Genomic DNA, 20,001 nt, shown 5'->3' on the forward strand with positions numbered 1-20,001 from the left:
GCTGGTAACCTCTCTAGGACTCAGTGTTGTTTGCATTTTTTGTTTTTTTGTTTTTTTTGTTTTTTGTTTTTTTGATACAGAGTTCTGCTTTTTTTTTTTTTTTTTTTTTTTTAATAAGAAAAGGAAGAAAGAGAAAGAGGAAGAGGGAGAGAGGATGGGGGTATTGCTTTATTGCCTGGGCTAGAATGTAATCTAAATATGGGTATGCCTATAATTGTCCTTAATAATGGAGATATAAAAGAAAATGAGGGAAGAGAATAACAAACAAGGAGCCAACCAACATTTCGTTTAAACTTCTAAGTTGATATGATGTGGTACTGATCTACATATTCCTGTATTGGGTGCATATATATTTAGGATCTTTAGCTCTTCTTGTTGTTACATTGATCCTTTTATCATTATATAATGTCCTTCTTTGCTTCTTTTGATCTTTGTTGCTTAATTGTAACTTCTGCTTTTTATTTATTTATTTTAACTTTCTGTTTGGTTGGTAAATCCTTCTGCATCCCTTGTTTTGAGTCTTTGTGTATCCTTGAATGTGAGATGGATCTAGATGCAGCATACTGATGGGTTTTAGTTTTTTATTCAAATTGCCTGTCTGTCTTTGGATTGGGGGATTTAGTCAATTTAAATTTAGAATTAATAATAAAATATGTGAGTTTAATACTGCCATTTAATATTAGCTGGCTATTTTGCCCATTAGTTGATGTAAATTCTTCATTATATTGATGCTCTTTTTGGTATTTTTTTTAGAAAGGCTGATACTGTTTGTTCCTTTCTATGTGTAGTGGTCCTTTCAGAAGCTCTTGTAAAGCAGGCCTGGTGGTGATGAAATCTCTGCGTGCTTGCTTATTCACAAAAAACTTTATTTTTCCTTCACTTGTGAAGCTTAGTTTGGCTGGATGTGAAATTCTGGGTTGAAAGTTCTTTTCTTTAAGGATATTAAATATTGGTCCCCACTCTCTTCTGGCTTGTAGGGTTTCTGCTGAGAGATCTGCTATAAGTCTAATAGGCTTCCCTTTGTGGGTAACCTGACCTTTCTCTCTGGCTGCCCTTAGTATTTTCTCCTTCATTTCAACCCTGGTGAATCTGACGATTATGTGCCTTGGAGTTGCTCTTCTTGAGGAATATCTCTGTGGTGTTCTCTGTATTACCTGGAGTTGAATATTATCCTGCCTTACTAAGTTGGCAAAATTTTCCTGAATAATATCCTGAAGCATATTTTCCAGCTTGGATTCATTCTCTTCGTCACATTCAGGTACACCTATCAAGCGTAGATTAGGTCTTTTCACATAGTCCCATATTTCTTGGAGACTTTGCTCATTCCTTTTTATCCTATTTTCTCTAAACTTGTCTTCTTGTTTTATTTCATTGAGTTGGTCTTCGACCTCTGATATCCTTTCTTCTGCTTGATCAATTCTGCTATTAAAACTTGTGCATACTTCACGTAGTTCTCGTGTTGTTTTTCAGCTCCATCAATTCACTTATATTCTTCTCTAAATTGTGTATTCTTGTTAACATTTCGTCAAATATTTTTTCAAAGTTCTTAGTTTCTTTAGATTGGTTCAAAACAAGTTCTTTTAATTCACAGAAGTTTCTCATTATCCACATTTTGAAGGCTGCTTCTGTAATTGGAACACACTCGTTCTCCATCAAGCCTTGTTCCGTTGCTGATGAGGAACTGTGATCCCCTGCTAAGGGAGAGGCGTTCTAATCTTGGGTATTCTCAGCCTTTCTTGGCTGTTTTCTTCCCTTCGTTATAAATTTATTCATCTGTGGTCTTTGTATTTACTGTCTTTGTAATTGGGTTTCTGAGTGGACGTCCAACTTATTGATTCTCAGCGCCGAAATCTGAGCAACCCACTGCACCGACTAAATCAGCAGCGTTAAGATTGACGGTGCTTTTCTGACTCTGCACCAAGAACCGACACTCCAAGGCGCCGGCAAAACCGCCTCGCCGGTCACAAGAGTCGCGCTGGCAACCCGTGGGGCTTCTCCGCTGGGAATCTCCTGGTGCGTGAGCAACAAGAATTCATGTGAAGGTGTGGCGTCCTCTCGTTCTTTGCGCTTTCACTGGGAGCTACAATCCCGAGCTGCTAGTGATCAGCCATCTTGGATCTCTCTCTGTTCTATCCATTTTTGAAAGTGGGGTATTGAAGTCTCCATCTATTAATGTAGAACTATCTATTCCTTCCTTCAAGTTTATCAGTACTTGCTTCATATTACTTTGAGACTATGTAGTTTTGAGAATATATGTTTATAACTATATCTTCTTAATGAATTGACACTTTTTAAATATATACCTCTCTCTTCCTCATATACCAGTTATAAATTTACTTTAATATTACCATAGCTCTCCTTTTGGTTGATATTAGTATGGAACATCTTCTTATATCCTTTAAATTTCAATCTGAGTCTTAAGGGCTAATGTGAGTCTCTTGAAGTTATGTCATTTTAAAAATTCATTCTACTTTCCCTTTTGATTGAAGAGTTTGATAGTTTTCTATTTCAGGTAATCATTGATAACAAAGGACTTATTTCTGCTATTTTGCTTATATATATATATATATATAACCTATAATTTTTTGCTGTTACTTTCTCTATTACTGCCTTTTCTGTTTGCTTTTAATGAGCTACTTAATTCCCTTCTATTTTTTATTTTTTGCATCTTATTTTGTGGATATTTTCTCTGTGCTTATTATATACAATATTCAACATCCAAACAAAGATAACCCACAATAGGAGATATATTTTACATCAGAACCCTCCCCCAAAATTTCAACATCCTATATTTAAAACAATATACTTTCAATTAAAGTTAACATCCATAGCATGCAAATACCCTACCTCTATGGAACTTCCCTCCCTTTTATGTTGCTTCTCTTACAAATTACATGTTTCTACATTTTGTGTTGAGAATTATAATGATATAATTATTTTGATATTGTTTATCCTAGATATTATTTAAGAAACACAAAGATATGAACAAAAATGCAATAATACTGGATTTTATATTGAGCTACACATTTTCCTAATTTCAAGTATCCTGTATTTTTGTTCTCAAACTGTATTTTCTGCTTGCTCATATCTTTCATGTTTTAAAATGTCTGCTATAAATTTAACTGCAGAATTTATGTTTAGCTCTTTTTGGAATGTATTTCTTTCTTACATTCTATTTTGTTTGTGCATCACTTTTATGATTTCTTTTAGTTCTTTAGTTTTCAGTTTTATGTTTTTCTGTGAGGATAGTCAACGTACCACATAGTGGCATTTCATTCAATGGTGGACAGATCACATTTATGATTGTCCACCTGTAGGATTATAATATTGTATTTTCACTGACCCTTTTCTGCATTTATGTTTAGATACACAGTACTTATTTCTATGTTACAGTTGCCTACAATATTTAGTACAGTAACATTCTGTAAAGGTGTCTAGCCTAGAAGCAATAGACTACACCATATGGTCTAGATATGTAGTAGGCTATACCATCTAGCTTTTCATGAATACAATCTGATGTGCACATCGATGAAATTGCCTAATGCATTTCTTAGGGCATATTCCCATTGATAAGCAGCATGTAACTGTAAATTTATAGACTTTGTCTAGTAAATCCAATGTTGGACTTCCTCAGGGACAGGTTCTGTCAACTTATTTTGTTCTATTACATGGACCATATTTTTCTATTAGTCTTCTGATTGTTGTAGAAACCTGGATATTTGGATATTACTGAGTGATAGCTTGAAGATTCTCTCCTCTCCTCAAAATTTTTTATTTTCCGATTCTTTGAAACTGATGCAGTAGTCTGTTTAACTACTTTCTAATCTCATTTGCAGATGATTCCTTTACTTGTTTGATAACTGACATGTCTGTTCTTTAGCTTGTGTTCAGCTATTGTATGGACAGTTTTTGTTTTTATTACCAGGATCTAAATCAAGCAAAGAAAATATCTCGCCCAATGTTTGAGATGAGTTTTGTGCCGTAGACACATTTGGCCAAACTTACATTAAGTCTATTGATTAGCCTGAGGTAAAAGCTTTGGGCCTTGTTGAGCATGCGTCTTGCCCTGGACATGCATGTGGCTTTCTTAATTCCCCTGTATGCACGAATGCTTTTGAATGTCTTAATTTTTTCAAAGAAACTCTGCCCTAGCTGTTCTTCCTCAGCCTTAGGTAGTTTATTACATGTCTAGAACATAGTCTTTTGTCCCAGGCATTTTTGATTTATTAGATTACCTTGTAGTTTTGTTGTGGTTGTTGTTGAGATGGAGTTTCACTCGTTGCTCAGGCTGGAGTACAGTGGTGTGATTACAGCCCACTGCAACCTCCGCCTCCCAGGCTCAAGGGATTCTCCTGCCTCAGCCTCCTGAGTAGCTGGGATTACAGGGATGTGCCACCACGCCCAATTAATTTTGCATTTTTAGTAGAGACAGGGTTTCTCCAGGTTGGTCAGGCTGGTTTCAAACTTCCGACCTCAGGTGATTCACTTGCCTTGGCCTCCCAAAGTGCTGGGATTACAGGTGTAAGCCACCACGCTCATCCCATCTTGTGGTATTTTTGAATGATGCTCATTCTTTTTCCAGCCATGAGTTCTGAATTAGGTGAAAGTGATGAGCACCTTGCCTCAATCCTTCAAGTAGTCTTCCAAGAGTTTATACCAGGCATACCCAATAATTTGCAAGGAAGGCTTGTTCTACTCTCTCCAGACCCAAGAACCACGGTCCTATATTGGGAGCTTAGGCTGCCTTCAAGACTGTTCCCATGCTGTGAAGTGGGTGGAGCAAGGGAAAGAAAAAAAATCACAAATATTTTTATTTCTTATATCGGCTATGTTTTGAGTTAGCATTTGCTTTGTGCTTTGCTACCGTAAACCTGGAACTATTTTTCAAAATTTTAATGAAGTTGAATCTGACTGGTTACGGTTTTTTTCAATGTTTTTATGGAGAGATATAGTTGAATCTGGCTATTCCATTTTGCTGAGGTAATCCTATCACTAAATATGCTTCCCTAATCCTAATACAGGAGACTGTAAGAAAGAGGACAGCTTGGCTCAAAAATTGATGCATTAACATGCCATTGGAATTGGCTTCACCAAAAGATGCCTCCCTAAAAGCCAAAATAGCCTCCCTGTTTGAACAGAGGTAGGCACTTGGAGTTTTGTGGTATATTTTGTCCCACGGGTTATTTAGAAGTATGTCATTTAATTTGCACATATTTGTGAATTTCCAGGGGTCTTTTTTGGTTGATGATTCTGATTTTATTCAATTTTTTTTTAGTACATTCCTAATTGATCTCTACTGCCTTTCATTTATTTATTCTTGTTTAAGGCTTGGCATTTGGTCTATTCTGGAAAATGTACCATGAGCACCTTGGAAGAATGTGTATTTTGTTGTTGTTGGGTCAAGTGTCCAATGCATATTTAGTAGGTCTTGTTGATTGTTAACTTTCCTATTGTCTTGTTAATCTTCTGTATGGTTGCTCTAACCATCAAAAGAAGGGCATTGAAGTCTCCAATTATTGTGGAAATGTCTTTTCTCCACTCAATTCTGTCAGTTTTGCTTAGTGTAGTGTTGTCTCTGTTTAGGTACATATATATTCATAATTGTAATCTGTTTCTAATGAGTTGATTATTTTATGATTAACAAATGTCCCTCTTTATCTTTTGGTAACTGTTTTCATATTACTTTATTTGACATTGGTATAGCCACCAGGTTTTTTGTGTTGTCAACATGAAATATGATATTCCAATTTTTTACTTTCGATTTTTTGGTATGTCTAAATCTAAAATGTGTTTCCTATAGACAGCATATAGTTGGAACTTTAAAAAAAATAATTTGACAATTTCTGCCTTTTGGTGGGATTTTTCTTTTGTTCACCTTTAATATAATTACTGATAAGGTTTGGAATACTGATGTATGCAATTTTGCTGTTTGTTTCTTGTATGTCTCATTCTTTTGTTACTTTTTTTTTTACTGTTTTCTTTTGCATTGAGTGTACGTATTTTAATTGTAATGTTTAAATGTATTTAATAATGTCTTACTGTATTTAAAAATATTTTCTTAGTGATTTCTCTAGGGTTTACTATTTACATCTCAACAGTCTGTAGTAATTCTAAGTCATCATGAGACGTTGAAAGGTTATTTAAATGTAGCTCTGTTTCTTCAATTTCTTGTGCTTTTATTATTGTATATATTTTACATTGCATTTATATATGTAAAGAACCCAAACCCACATTTTTATAATTATTGCCATACATACATTTATTTTTTAAAGAAGCTAAATAAAAAGCAGAGTAAATATATACTTTAAAATTTTCATATTAATTGTTTTATCATTTCTGATTCTATTCATTAGTTTCTATAGATTCAAGTTACAGTTTAGCATAATTTTGTTTCATCCCACATAGGTTTTCTCCTACCTACCTCTTTTTTTTTTTTTTTTTTTTTTTTGAGACGGAGTTTCACTCTTGTTACCCAGGCTGGAGTGCAATGGCGCGATCTCGGCTCACTGCAACTTCCGCATCCTGGGTTCAAGCAATTCTCCTGCCTCAGCCTCCCAAGTAGTGGGGATTACAGGCATGCACCACCGTGCCCAGCTAATTTTTGTATTTTTAGTAGAGACAGGGTTTCACCATGTTGACCAAGATGGTCTCAATCTCTTGACCTCGTGATCCACCCACCTTGGCCTCCCAAAGTGCTGGGATTATAGGCGTGAGCCACCGCGCCCGGCCCTACCCACCTCTTTTTTTTTTTTTTTTTTTTTTAAGATGATGTTTTGCTCTTGTTGCCCAGGCTGGGGTGCAATGTTTCGATCTCAGCTCAATGAAACCTCCGCCACCTGGGTTCAAGTGATTCTCCTGCCTCTGCCTCCGGAGTAGCTGGTATTACAGGCATGCACCACTATGCCCAGATAATTTTGTATTTTTAGTAGAGATGAGATTTCTCCATTTTGGTCAGGTTGGTTTTGAACTCCTGACCTCAGGTCATCCGCCCACCTCAGCCTCCCAAAGTGCTGGGAATACAGGCATGACCCACTGCCCCTGGTCAACTACCCACCTCTTTTATTCTATTATCTGATATATTTTTAAATGCTAACAGTCCAATGATACAATTTCGTGTGTACTATTTTATACACCTGCTTTTAAAATCACTTATGAAAATATTTTGTATTTACATAAGTACTTTAGTTATCCGATTTGTTGTTATCGTTTTAGGTTTGGATTATCATACAAGATTATTTGCTTTCAGCCTGAATATCTTTCAATTATTTATTTTAAAGCAATTTTTCAAGTAACACATTATCTCAGTTTTATTTATTTGGTATAGGTTTTACCTTTGTTTTTGAAAGATACATTTGCTGGAAAACAATTCTTGGTTGACAGCATTTATTTTTTCACATCCTCTCTGCCTTTTGGCCTCTTTTGTTTTTTATTTTTTAATGAGTTGTCAACTGTTAGTAGAATTGCCTCAAAGGTAACAAGTCATTTGCTTTTTCCTACTCCTTTAAAGATAGGCCTCTGTCTTTTCATAAACTTTTACAATTATGTCTGTATGTGGATCTCTTTGGGCTTATCCTACTTCGTTTATGGAGCTTCCTGAGTGTGTAGATTATTATTTTTTAAATCAAATTTAGAACAATTTCTTTCATTTAAAAAATTTATTTTCTTTTTTTAGTTTCTCTTCTTTTTTAGGTACTCACACTAGTATATTAGGGTGCTTAATGTCCTACATTTCCCTGAACTCTGTTTATTTTTGTTAATCTTTTTATTTATTTATTTGCATTAAAATTTTTAAAAAATATTTTTCATTATACTTTAGGTTCTGAAGCACATGTGCAGATCATGCAGGATTGCTGCATAGGTACATACATGGCAATGTGGTTTGCTGCCTCCATCTCCCTGTCACCTATATCTGCACTCATTATTTTCCCTGATTTTTATTGAATAATCTCTATATACCTTTAAATTTTCTCTCTCTTTCTCTCTTTTTTTTTTTTTTCAGGAGCTCAACTCCTATCTTAAGACACTCTAGTAAATTTTTTACTTGGATTGTGTGTTTTAATTTTCAGATTTCAATTTTCTTTTATAAAGCAATTTATATTTTTCTTCTCTATTTTGTGACATTGTCATTGTACTTTACTTCTGTAAGCATGAATTCATCTAGTTTTTACATACTTTTTAATAGTCTATTAATGTCTTTGTCTATTGAGTTTCATATCTTGGCCTTAGGAGTAACTTCTAATTTTATTTTTCTGTGTATGTGGTAGACTTTGCTTTTTACTTGCAAAGCTTATAACACTTGCTTTAAACTTGACATTACAAGTAATATATTCTAGAAATAATCTTACCATCACTCCTTTGCCAGGGCTAGCTTTTGTGGTGGTTTACTTATCTACCTGTTGAGTGGATGAAATGGACTATTTTAATGTTCATGGGAGCAGTAGCTATGATATCTGTTTTATTTCTGATATTAGTAAATATTGATTTGTCTTTTTTTTTTTCTTGCTTATTCTGACTACTACTTGATTGATGCTATTGACCATTTCAGTAAACCAGCTTTTGGTTGTATTGATTTTCTTTATTGTTTTTATATTTTTAATTTCATTGATTTCCACTTCCCTTTTGGTGTTTCTTTACTCCTTGTTTGCATTTTAAATTGCTGTTTGTTTACTGTCCTAATTTAGAATGCCAAGTTTTATAGGCTTTTAATTTTGTAATTATGCAGTTAATGTGACACCCTGCCTTCTAAGCACTGATTTTTATTGCATCACACAAACTTTAATGAATTGTATTTTTATTGACATTCACTTCAATATAGTTTTATTAAAAAAATATTTTTTTGCCCATTGGTTACTTATAATTGAGTTGATTAATCTAAAAATATATATATGAGTTTTCCACCTATACTTCTCTTATTGATTTATAATTTAATATTACAATGGTTTAATAACAACATATTTGGAATGATTTTCATTCTTTTAATTTTTTAAATAAAATTCACGACCCAGAATGTGATCTCATTTGGTAGATGTTTCATGCGAGTTTGAGTAAAATGTGTGTTTTTGGTTGGATGGAAGTTTTCATAAATATCATATACATAAGATTGATTTATAATGCAATTTATTAAACTTCATACTTCTTAACAGGTATTTTGAAGACTGTAACTATAATAGTGGAATGTTTACTTATTTCTTAACTTCTCTTAATTTTTTTAGTTTATTTTACCACTATAGCTAGGTGTATACACATTTGGAATTATATCTTTTTGAAGAATTGACACTTTTATTATGTTGCACCTCTGTTTATCTCTAATAAATTTTCTTGTTCTAAAGTCTGCTTTTTCAAAATTCCCATAGTGACTCCAGCTTTCCTTTCATCAGTTTTAGCATGGTAAACATTTCTTCATTTCTTTATTTCAAACTATCTGAATCTTCAAATATAAAGTATTTTTATAAATAGACAACATAGAGTTTTCATAATTATTTATTCATTATAATAATCTTTATTGTTTAGTTGCTGCATTTAGACTGTTCACATTTAAAGTTATAAATTATATGGTTGGATTAATAACAGCCATGCTTATTACACTTTCTATTCCTTGTCAGAGGCATATATTTATGCATTCTTTGATTTTATTTGGGTGTTTTCTATAGCTTCATTTTACTTTTTCCTTTACTATATCAACTACACAGTTTAAAGAAAATTTCTATGCTGGTTTGCTCTAGTATTTACAGTATTTTTAATGTATCTAATTCAACTCTTAAGTAACACTACTTGTCTTTGTGTGTAGTTTATGTGTCTTATACTGGAGAGTTCCAAGTTCCTTCCTCATGATATTGTACTCATCCATTTTTTGTATCCATGTGCTATAATCACATGATACATTTGCTCTTAATACTTTTAAAAACAGTTATCATTAACATCAATAAGAAAAAAAGATTTTCCTTCATCTTCATTTATTTCTTCTCTATTTTTTCTTCATGTAAAACCATTTTTCAGATCTATATCATTTCCTCATGCCTTAAAAAAAGTCTATGGACATTTCTTACAAATCAAGTTTGCTGGAAAACAATTCCTCCTGTGTTTGCTTGTCTAAGAAATCATTTATTTCTCCTTTACTCTTGACAGTTAGTTTAGCTGGACATATTATTTTGAATTCTAATTTCTTTTTGCTTTTTATTTCTTTTTTTTTTCTTTCCTTCAACTCTACATGTTTGCTCAACTTTCTGCTGGCTTGTATTGTTTCTGACCAGACATCAGCACTAAACCATATCTTTGTCCCTTTAAAAGTAAAGTATTCCCACCTTGTGCCAGTATCTCCCAAAATTTTATTTTTGTCTTTTCTTTTTCTGCAGTTTGAATAGGCTATAAATAGGAATGGTGTTTTTTGATACTTATTCTGCTTTGATTTGTCTGTGTTTCCCAGAACTGTGGTTTGGTGTCTGTCATCAGGTTTGAAAAGGAGTTCCTACCCATTAGAATTTTACATTTTTTTTTTTTCCTGATTTTTTCACTCTTCTCATCCTGGTGTTCAAATTTGACATTATACACTTTCTAAAGGTTTGTTTCAGTTTTGACACATAGTTGTTCATAGTTATGGGTACAATGTAATGTTTTAATATATTTATATATTATGTATTAATCAAATGAGGGTAAATAGAAAATTAAGGACTTAAGACTTTATTGTGCTGAGAACATTCTGAATCCTCTCTTCTAACTCTTTTGAAATACATGATGCCTCATTGCTAATTATAGTCATCCTGCTGTCCAATAAACACCAAAATATATTCCTCATATTTAACTGTATCTCTTGACCAATCTCTCCTTATCTATCACTTCCCCTCCCCTTTCCAGTCTCATAACCATTATTCTACTTCCTACTTCCATGAGATCAACTTTTTAAACTCCCCTACATGAGTAAGAACATGCAGTGTTGGTCTTTATGTGCTTGGCATTTTTGCTTAACATGTCTTCCAGGTTGATTCATGTTATTGCAAAAGTCAGTGTTTCCATCTTGTTATATGCTGAATAGCACTCCATTGTATATATACCATTTTTCCTTTACCCATTCATTCGTTGATGGACACAATATTACATGTCTTGGCTACTGTAAGTACTACTGAAATAAACATGGGAGTGCAGAAATCTCTTCTACATACTGATTTAATTTCCTTTGAATATATACATTTTAACATTTTCTCATAGTTCTTGGGGATTTTGTTCCTTTTCTTTTCATTCATTCTTTTTCTTTGCACATTATTTTGGGAAGTTTCTATTGGCCTCTACTCAAATCAATGATTCTCATAGTCATGTCTAGTCTATTGAGTCCAAAAACATATTCTATCTGTACATTACATTATTTTTATATTTCTAGATTTTCTTTTGATCCTTAGATTTTTTAAAATCCCTTTACTTACATTGCCCATTTTCTTGCATCTTATCAATGACTTTGGGACAAAGCTCATATAGTCTTTCTCTCTGTAGAGAATGCCTTTGTTTTGCAGATAACTCTGTTAGCATGTCACAGATATTATTCATTGCCCCCATCAGAGCCATGAAATCTTTCTCAAATGTTTAATGTGAAATCTCCTACAAGTTCTGGATGTAATGCCCATAAAAACGTGTTGGACCCCTAAAAATATTGCCTCAATTATTTTCTCACTCTCACCCAGTTCACAATCATCTTTCAGCAATTTGTCGTAACTACTATTTAAGTGTCCATGCCAGTTTTTCTATTGTTTGTTGTTTTGTAATGTTCATGCTTTATTAAATAATTTGACAAAGGATACAATTATATATCTTAGGACTTTGGTATAATATGTCCTAACAGTTTTTCTTTGCAGTGGTTTCTACCCCAGATAAATAGATCTTGGCTGTAATTCTCTGGATCTGTCTGTCTTTCTAGATATTGGGGTAGTGATCTGCTTTCCCAATTAATTTGCTTTTCCAACTCAATTATCTGATAGATCCAAGAAAATTTATTGATTTTCTCTTTGGCCTGTCTTTGTTTATTGTAAGGATGTAAGCAATGCCTTCCCAGCTCTTTTTGTGTCTGAGCTGAAACTGGAAGTTTCCTAAAGGGCCCATACAATTTTAAATTTATCTATTTATCTGAGTTTTATTAATTCTGACACATTAGTGTCTGTCTATGAACTTGATTGTCCATGTTGTTTTCAGGCCAGTGTTCAGAACATAAAAAAAAATTTTTGATAAATTGTTTCTATTTTACATTTGGCTTTGTTTTGTTTTGTTTCTACGTAATGGCCTTGGTTTGTCTACATATATCCCTGCATCTGATCATTAACCACACAGAAGAGTTCTTTGGTTCTGCCTAGATTTTGTTTTGTGCAACCATAATGGAAGACTATAACTATAGTTTGAATATCTTTAGTTTCACAGGTTAAAAAGATGGGATTATAGATAAGAAACTAGAGAAATTGAGTTGACAAATAATCCTAATTATATGATGTTTTCTCCACCAATTCCTTTCTACAGGAAACATACCTAACATTTAAGTCATGTGCATAAGAAAACCACACACACACACACACACAAAAGAAATTATACTGTTTATTTAACATTTTTTCTTTGACTATAATCATATTTGTATTTTATCTTAGCTCTGCATAATTTTTCTTTCACATAAATCCTGCCATTAGTTACATTTTAAAGTATTTTTAACCTTCTAACTTGAAAGCAGAACATAATAAAGAGATCGAAAATGTCTACCCATTATCAACATTAAGCATTGAAAATTAAATAGAAATCAAATTAAAAAGAATAATCTATAAAGCAAATAGAAACAAAGGTTTTTTTAAATGTGGTATTAACATGATTATTTAAATAAGGTTATTACTACATTGTGAAATTACAATGAAATTGTCTACTAATAAGATAAGGGGTTTTAAATTATATTTGATATTTAAATATAGTTTGCCATACATGGGTTTGGAAATGGGATATCATAACAGTACATTCACTAGGAAATCTTGCTAAATAACTATAAACATCATTATAATTTTAATAACAAAAATATTCTGATTGTACCATATAACTGCTCATTCTCAAAACATTAAAAACAGAACTGCCCCATGATCCAACCATCTCTGTTTTTTTGAGTACTGTCAATAACAGAAAAAAAAAGGTAAGAAAATTTACTATCGTGATTCAAATGATGGGTAGAGGGGAAGAATATATCAAGTGATGAATTATGTCAGCAAATTAAATGGAAGCACAAATGGAAGAACATAAATTTTTTTTATCATGTAGTCCAAAGGAATATTAGCAAAAACTAATCTGACACTGACAACATAAAATTGCTGCTCACAAGTTTTGGTTGCACTTTTCTATTCAAAGAACCATCTTTTGACTTTGCTGTTCATCTTTATTGAATATTTATTGTTTCAGCAATTTTTCAATAAACTGTTTATAATATCCTTTCTTCATTCTTTTATCTCTTCTTGTGTCTTTAAAAGACATTCATATTTTATATTATTTCAGCCTATTTACTATTCAAATGTAACTTTCTAAGCACAATGCTTTTTTTTTCTTTTACAAGATTTTTAAAATGATAAATATTATTCTAAGTATCATTTGGTCAGCATCCAACAATCTATATCAGTAACATTTGCATTACAATTCAGTTCTAAGCATTTTTATTAATATGGAAACACATGTTAAGATTTATTTATCCAAATTGTATTTCAATGTTTTTATTTTTTCTCTTCAGTCATATATTCTGCATGTTTTTATATAATCCTCCTGCCATTTTGATGTTTTGTACTTTGTTTCTATTTTATAAGTAGCTATTAAAAACTACATAAAAAATTTCACTAAAATTTGAAGTAAATTTCTCCAACTTATTTACAAAGAATGCAATGCCTCAAAACACTATATTTAAATATCTCTTTTTCTATCACTCAAGAAAATTTTATTACCCACTACTCTTATTTTATTTAAAAATTATCAATATGGGGGAACATTTTAGTTTTCATGTCAACGTTTGTTTAGATTTACCTATGCATTTACAGATTTTATCTTTACAGATTATGCTTTTCAGTCTTAATTATAAGATCATTTTCTTTCTGAATTAAATATAAAAATACCACAAGATATTAATGGATGCCACAGACACCATGTTTTTTTTTTTTTAAGAAAATTATCTCATTGTAGTATTCTGAAGTGATAGATAATTTTTGTTTACTTCTCTAATTATTGGTCCTGCTTACATAATTTTACGAACCAAATCTTTACAATTTAACATACAATTTTAGCAATGTTGAACTGTTGTTTTGGTGATCCTAATCAGTTTTCTTAAAGTAACTTTAGTTGTTTACTACCTATTTCCTTTTGATGAATTTATCTCAATTTGTCTCAAAACTTTACTTCCAACGACTATTGGTTATACCAAGAAGTAATTTGAAGACTTGAACTCCAATTTAGATGTTAATTCTCTGAAAGTCAATTCATTCAAAACTAAATAAAATCCCTACTTTATAAAGTCAAGTTACTTCGGTGAACTTACTCAAAGCATATAATAGCTCAATATTAATATATTTGTACACATTCCCCTGCCCCACCTTTGTACTCACTAATTTTCAAGGCCTGATTTTCTTATTTAATTTGTAAGCCTAAGCTTTAGGGAAAGTTACAAATGTCTAAGATGTTTTGTGGCAACTTCTCTCTTTTTTTTAACTGTTTAGAATATTATTTGTGATAAGAACTGATAACAAACACTCAGAAAAGTTTTGATAGTCAAAACACACATGTTAACTGTCTTTAGGGTAAAAACGTTCACTGATGTTAAAGCACACATTACAGTGAAGATGGCAAATAAGTGCTTTGAACAGTGTGTATTCAAGCATAATGAAATATGATAAAAGCCCAAGGAGGCCTAATTATTGTGTTCTTACAAAAGTGTGGGTACTTCCAGGGAGACTACCAAGATAGAGTGAATTATAATGAATCACTATTTTAAATGTTATAATTGCTGTCACAGTTGTTGGTAGATAGAAATTGTTAAGGGACAATCTGCATTACACTTTTACTGTATTTCTTATTTCTTGTTTCAAGAAATAAATACGATTCTGTGTTGTAATGGCTTATTTTCTACACAATCTCTCATTGCATGATAGCTTCTTATGCAACAATATAAATTCCCAGGCTTTCTATTTTTTTTTTTTATCAAGAAACTGTTTATGTGTATGGAGGGGATCAACTTTTGAATTTTCTATTTTCCCCTTCCATTTCCTTGGGTTTGGTCAAAGTAATTAGAACAACTTTACTCTGAGTCCTTATCTTAGTATAAGGCGTACAGTTATAGAGGAAAGCACAGTTTTGTTAGGAAATGGAAAAAAACATACTTTGAATCTAAAGTGTGAATCAGTAATAAGCACAGTCAAGTACTGGGAGGGAGGGAATAAGCAGGAAATATGAGACACTGACTGTGAGGAAAAGGACACTAAAAAAGGGACTGGAGCCCTGGGTGGCAGTTTCATGCAATGCAAAATTGTGCTAGCCCTTAATTCAGCATCTAGGGAGCTAACAAAACCTCCTAAAATGTGTATTAAGCTTCATATATTCCAAGAACAGCACATATAAAGAAACCGTGAGATAAAACTTCATGATTGTCGTTTTACAGTACACAAGCTAATGCTGGAAACCCTGTGCTTGAGCTTCGCTGTCACCTACTTCATCTTTCCTCCTGCTCACTCTTCTTTCTCCTCTTCTCATTTTTTCCTCTCGTTTCTTTCCTTTCTTCTTCTTTAATGAATATAATCACAAAATAGGCATCTGGAAGGACCCTTGCAAAACATTTTGTGCTTAATGTACTTCACGACTTTCTTTATTATTTATTTATTTTTGAGATGGAGTTTTGCTATGTCACCCAGGCTGAAGTTCAGTGGCATGACCTCAGCTTACTGCAATCCCCTCCTCACTGGTTCAAGCGATTTTCCTGCCTCAGCCTCCGGAGAAACTGAGGCTATAGGTGCGCACCACCAGGTCTGGCTAATTTTTTGTATTTTAGTAGAGATGGGGTTTCACCATGTTGTCCAGAATGGTCTCCTGACCTCACCATCCACCCATCTTGCCCTCCCAGCACTTGAAGTCTCGAATCTGAAACTAGCAATTTTTGAGCAAAGAAATATTAGGTGAATCAACTTTCTCACATATACAGTAATTAACTTTCAGATTAGATATAGAGAACCAAATTCTATACCTGGCAATATCATAAAGTGTTAAAGGCATAAAGAGGAGAATTTCAATCTGGCACGAGAAATACATCTAATTTTTTAAAATTTTTGTATCTTGAAAATGCTCTGTTGCTTCAGGTAATTCAACATAATTCAAATGGAAATGCTTCCAAGAAAAGTAAATATAACTTCTTTTATCAAGCACCAATTTTGTATTTAACCAGAAGCAAAACTGAAGGCACAGTTTTAAACTTGTATTTTAAGATAGATTGTTGGCATAGAAAAAAAAAAAAAAAAAAAAAAAAAACTTTTTATTTCAAATTAGACTCATTCCCCTACAACTAGGAGTTCACTTTAAGTAGATTGCAATGAAACAGGATTTTAAGATTAAATTAAATCATTAAATTAAGTACCTACACTGTGATAAGAACTATTCTAGACCTTGGAATTTCAGAAGGAAAAAGGCTTAGCTATTTTTTTTTTCTTTATTTCAAATTCAGCTGTAATGAAGACGACAATAGTCAAGTTAACAGGGAAGTACGATCATTTCAGGTTAACATATTTTGTGAAAAAAAATGAAATCGAGTAAGAGGGAGGAACTGAAGACAAATTTATGGGTTTGGTCAGGGAGAAGTATAACATCTTCTGTCTGAGCCCTTCAGTTGCCTGGATAATAGGTGGGGATAAGTACATCTGATTATTCACCAAGAGTAACTGGAGAGAAAGTGTGTGGGTTCAAAGGAGAATAAAGCAATTAGGAAATACTTGGTTTAAGGAATTTGCCATTGCTAGAAAGCAAGCTGAGTGCCTGTGGTTTCCTCTCTTAAGGTGAATTTGAAGAGAACCCATGGTCATTATATTTCAACTGCAGAGATGCACTTAGGAAAAATACAAACAAGCTTTAGGTTTTTTTGTTAATAGAAGAAAAATTTGCTTGTGTTTGCACTTTTTCTTGTAATGATTGACTTGTTTTTCTAAATAGGAGATGTGAAAGATGATGTATGGTGATAAGAAGATAAAAAGGTAGCTGAATGCAGGATTTCAAGTCTTGGTGAGTTCAAATAAATATTGTATTCCTGGTATACAATCACTTATCTGAAATCCTTGGAACAAAATGTGTTTTATAATTCAGCATATTTTAGACTTAAATAATTAAGTATTTTATGTAATGCCTCCAAGAAGGATTAAAGAACCTGCTAATCAAATATGATTCTTTTTCTGCTCTGAACAAATGCATAGTCACATCAACTAAGAAAATAGTAACTATAAAAAGTGATGAATAAAGTTAATCATGTCAGATTTCACCACAACTTGAGTTTTAGCACCAAATTTATGAAAATACCATTTCATTTTCAAAGGTTTGGCATCTTGGAGTTATAGTTTAGAGGTTTTCAAAGTGTAACCACTTAAGTGAGCAAGAAATATAGGAGGGGGTTTCAAATCACAGGATATTTGAATTAGATATTTCAGAAATTATGATATTATATTGACAGATTTAAAAGTATGGCTGTGAGCTTAGGGGATAAAGGTGAAAAATGAATGATAATTTAGTTGATGGGCTACACAGATTTGGAGACCAGAATTATGGACAATTTTTCCATATGGCTATTGATGCCTTGGAGGTGAAGGGATAGAAAGAAACAGTGTAAACCAAGACTCAGGAACCTCTTAAGTAGAAAAGTGTTTTGAATGTTTGTAGATGACAACAGTGAAGGGGGAAATGTGTCTATTTTTTGATCAAATATATTTTTCTTCGAACACTTTGGGTTTATGAAGCTTATTCTTATATTGTATTTTAGTCCTTAGAAAAATGACTCACTTTCCCATCACACAATCGAAACATGGAAAAGAAAATAGATTCAGGAAATTACATAAGTCTGTTAAATAATTCTGACAAGAAGTCCATTAACCCCATCCTCCCCATTTTTTGAGCAAACAAAATATCACGAGCTTCAAGTCACAAAAATCAAACTTTACTTAGAAGTAGAAGGTTGTATCTTTCACGCCCTGCTTGCGTAATGACAGTTTATTTCCCATGTTTCTTTTCCCTTAATAAGAAACAAAACACAACAAAACGAAACTCCAGTGGAAGCTTGTATTATTCAGGTAACATATTTTGCATTTCAAAAAATTACGCATTGAGACGTATATACATTAACAGAAAGTATCAGATCATCAAATTACATACAGGAATCTCAGGTCTTACACAATCAAACTTTAATATTAATTTCAAAGTGGGAGTACTCATGAGGACGTCTAGAGCTACAGATATATTTTCCTATTTTCCTTCTAGCCTCATTAGGAAACCTCATTAGTGAGGTTCAGCTATAATATATGAGTTTTCTAAGTGCTATATGTTATCATTTACATAAAAGCCATTTTCATCATAAAACAGGCTTATTTTACATATCAAAGATTTTGTGACATATTACAGGAATCTATATTCCCTTCTCTCCAAAATCTCTGGATTACAGGTTTGTTTGTTGTAAGAACTCCTAGTCAAATAATGTACATTCTATTAGGAAATAACATCAGTATATTTGTTAAATCTCTTTTACTAACATATCTTCAAGAGGATTTGATCACAATGGATTATAGGGCTCTGGGTAACACTTTTCTTCTGGATACGCTTTCCAAGCTCTGCCAATATCTCTTTGACACATATGTGTCAAATGTGTTTTTACGTGTCTTAAAGTTTCCTCAAATTTTTATTTAAAAAAATGTACTTCACACCCCAATGACCATCTGGATTTGAAACATAAAACAGGGATCAGGAGTAATTGCTACAATCATTTTAATAATAGCTGTGTTCCTTCTAAGGCCTTTTAATTGTGTTTTTCTAGCTCAATTAATTTTGTTGTTTATTCATAGTCATTTGAATATTTGTAAGATTATACTAGGAAATGCAATATTTTTAAAGCCAAATTTATTTTTCTAGCCAGTAACTCTTCACAAGAATTACATTAATTAGAGATTTTAAATAATCTTTCAGGAATATTCACTAGTTCTGTAGTTCATGGTACACATAAGTCCGAATTACATTTAATTTTGACATAAAATTATAACCTTTTTGTTATAATACATACGTATAGCAGAGAGGAAAGCAACATTTTACATACATCAATTAAAATTACACTACCATTCTTCAATAGTTTTGCAGCAGAAGTTTGACCATGCACAGCACATTCCAGTGACACGTCCTTTGACCAAACAACATTGACCAGTAAGTTCAGGTTGTACTCTTTGTGAATGTAAGCATATTTCAGATATCTTCTACAAGCTTTTATAGATACTGATTTCCAGGTGTCATATTGGTCACTATTCATCCACTCTTATAACAACAATGTGATTTTTTTTCTCTGTCCACTGCCAGCCAATTGCTATAGAAAGTCAAATTCCCTTTCAAATTATGTTAACCAAGTAATTCTGCATTAAAGACTACAATTTTCAGAGATGTTCTGCCCTGAGACTTACTGTAGTGTTTCCATTAATGATCATCAACTTTTGCACCTCTAGCAAGCCTACACTTTAAAAATATTTGTTACATACTATTTAGAATATCAATAGTTATTGCTGTGTGACAGTTTAAGAATGATGTTGCCATTGCTAGTGGTATCATGTTCAATTACAGTAATTATCCAATTAATGTCTTCACTCATAGCCTATAAACCATGAACTAAATGTAGCTGTAGTCATATACTGGTCAGTTGAGACAATGGTATGTCACAGTGGAAGGGTGCCATTTCTTTATCTGAATTATCTAGATGGAATTTTTAATTGTACAGATCTGGGAACAGTCTGAAATTTTGCA

The 20,001-nt window shown here is 32.6% G+C and overlaps 1 long non-coding RNA gene across 5 annotated transcripts in view; it reads left to right on the forward strand.

Moving 5' to 3' along the window:
- The window catches only part of LOC141581603 (uncharacterized), a 117,463-nt gene that overhangs the window by 66,563 nt on the left and 30,899 nt on the right, over positions 1 to 20,001 (forward strand). For all 5 annotated transcript variants that reach the window (XR_012514313.1, XR_012514312.1, XR_012514314.1 and 2 more), the window contains one exon: positions 17,173 to 17,241. This is a non-coding gene — a long non-coding RNA (uncharacterized LOC141581603). The remainder of the gene's footprint in view (positions 1 to 17,172; positions 17,242 to 20,001) is intronic.

The sequence above is a fragment of the Saimiri boliviensis genome, chromosome 16 (genome assembly GCF_048565385.1).
Source record: "Saimiri boliviensis isolate mSaiBol1 chromosome 16, mSaiBol1.pri, whole genome shotgun sequence".
Classification (NCBI taxonomy): domain Eukaryota; kingdom Metazoa; phylum Chordata; class Mammalia; order Primates; family Cebidae; genus Saimiri; species Saimiri boliviensis.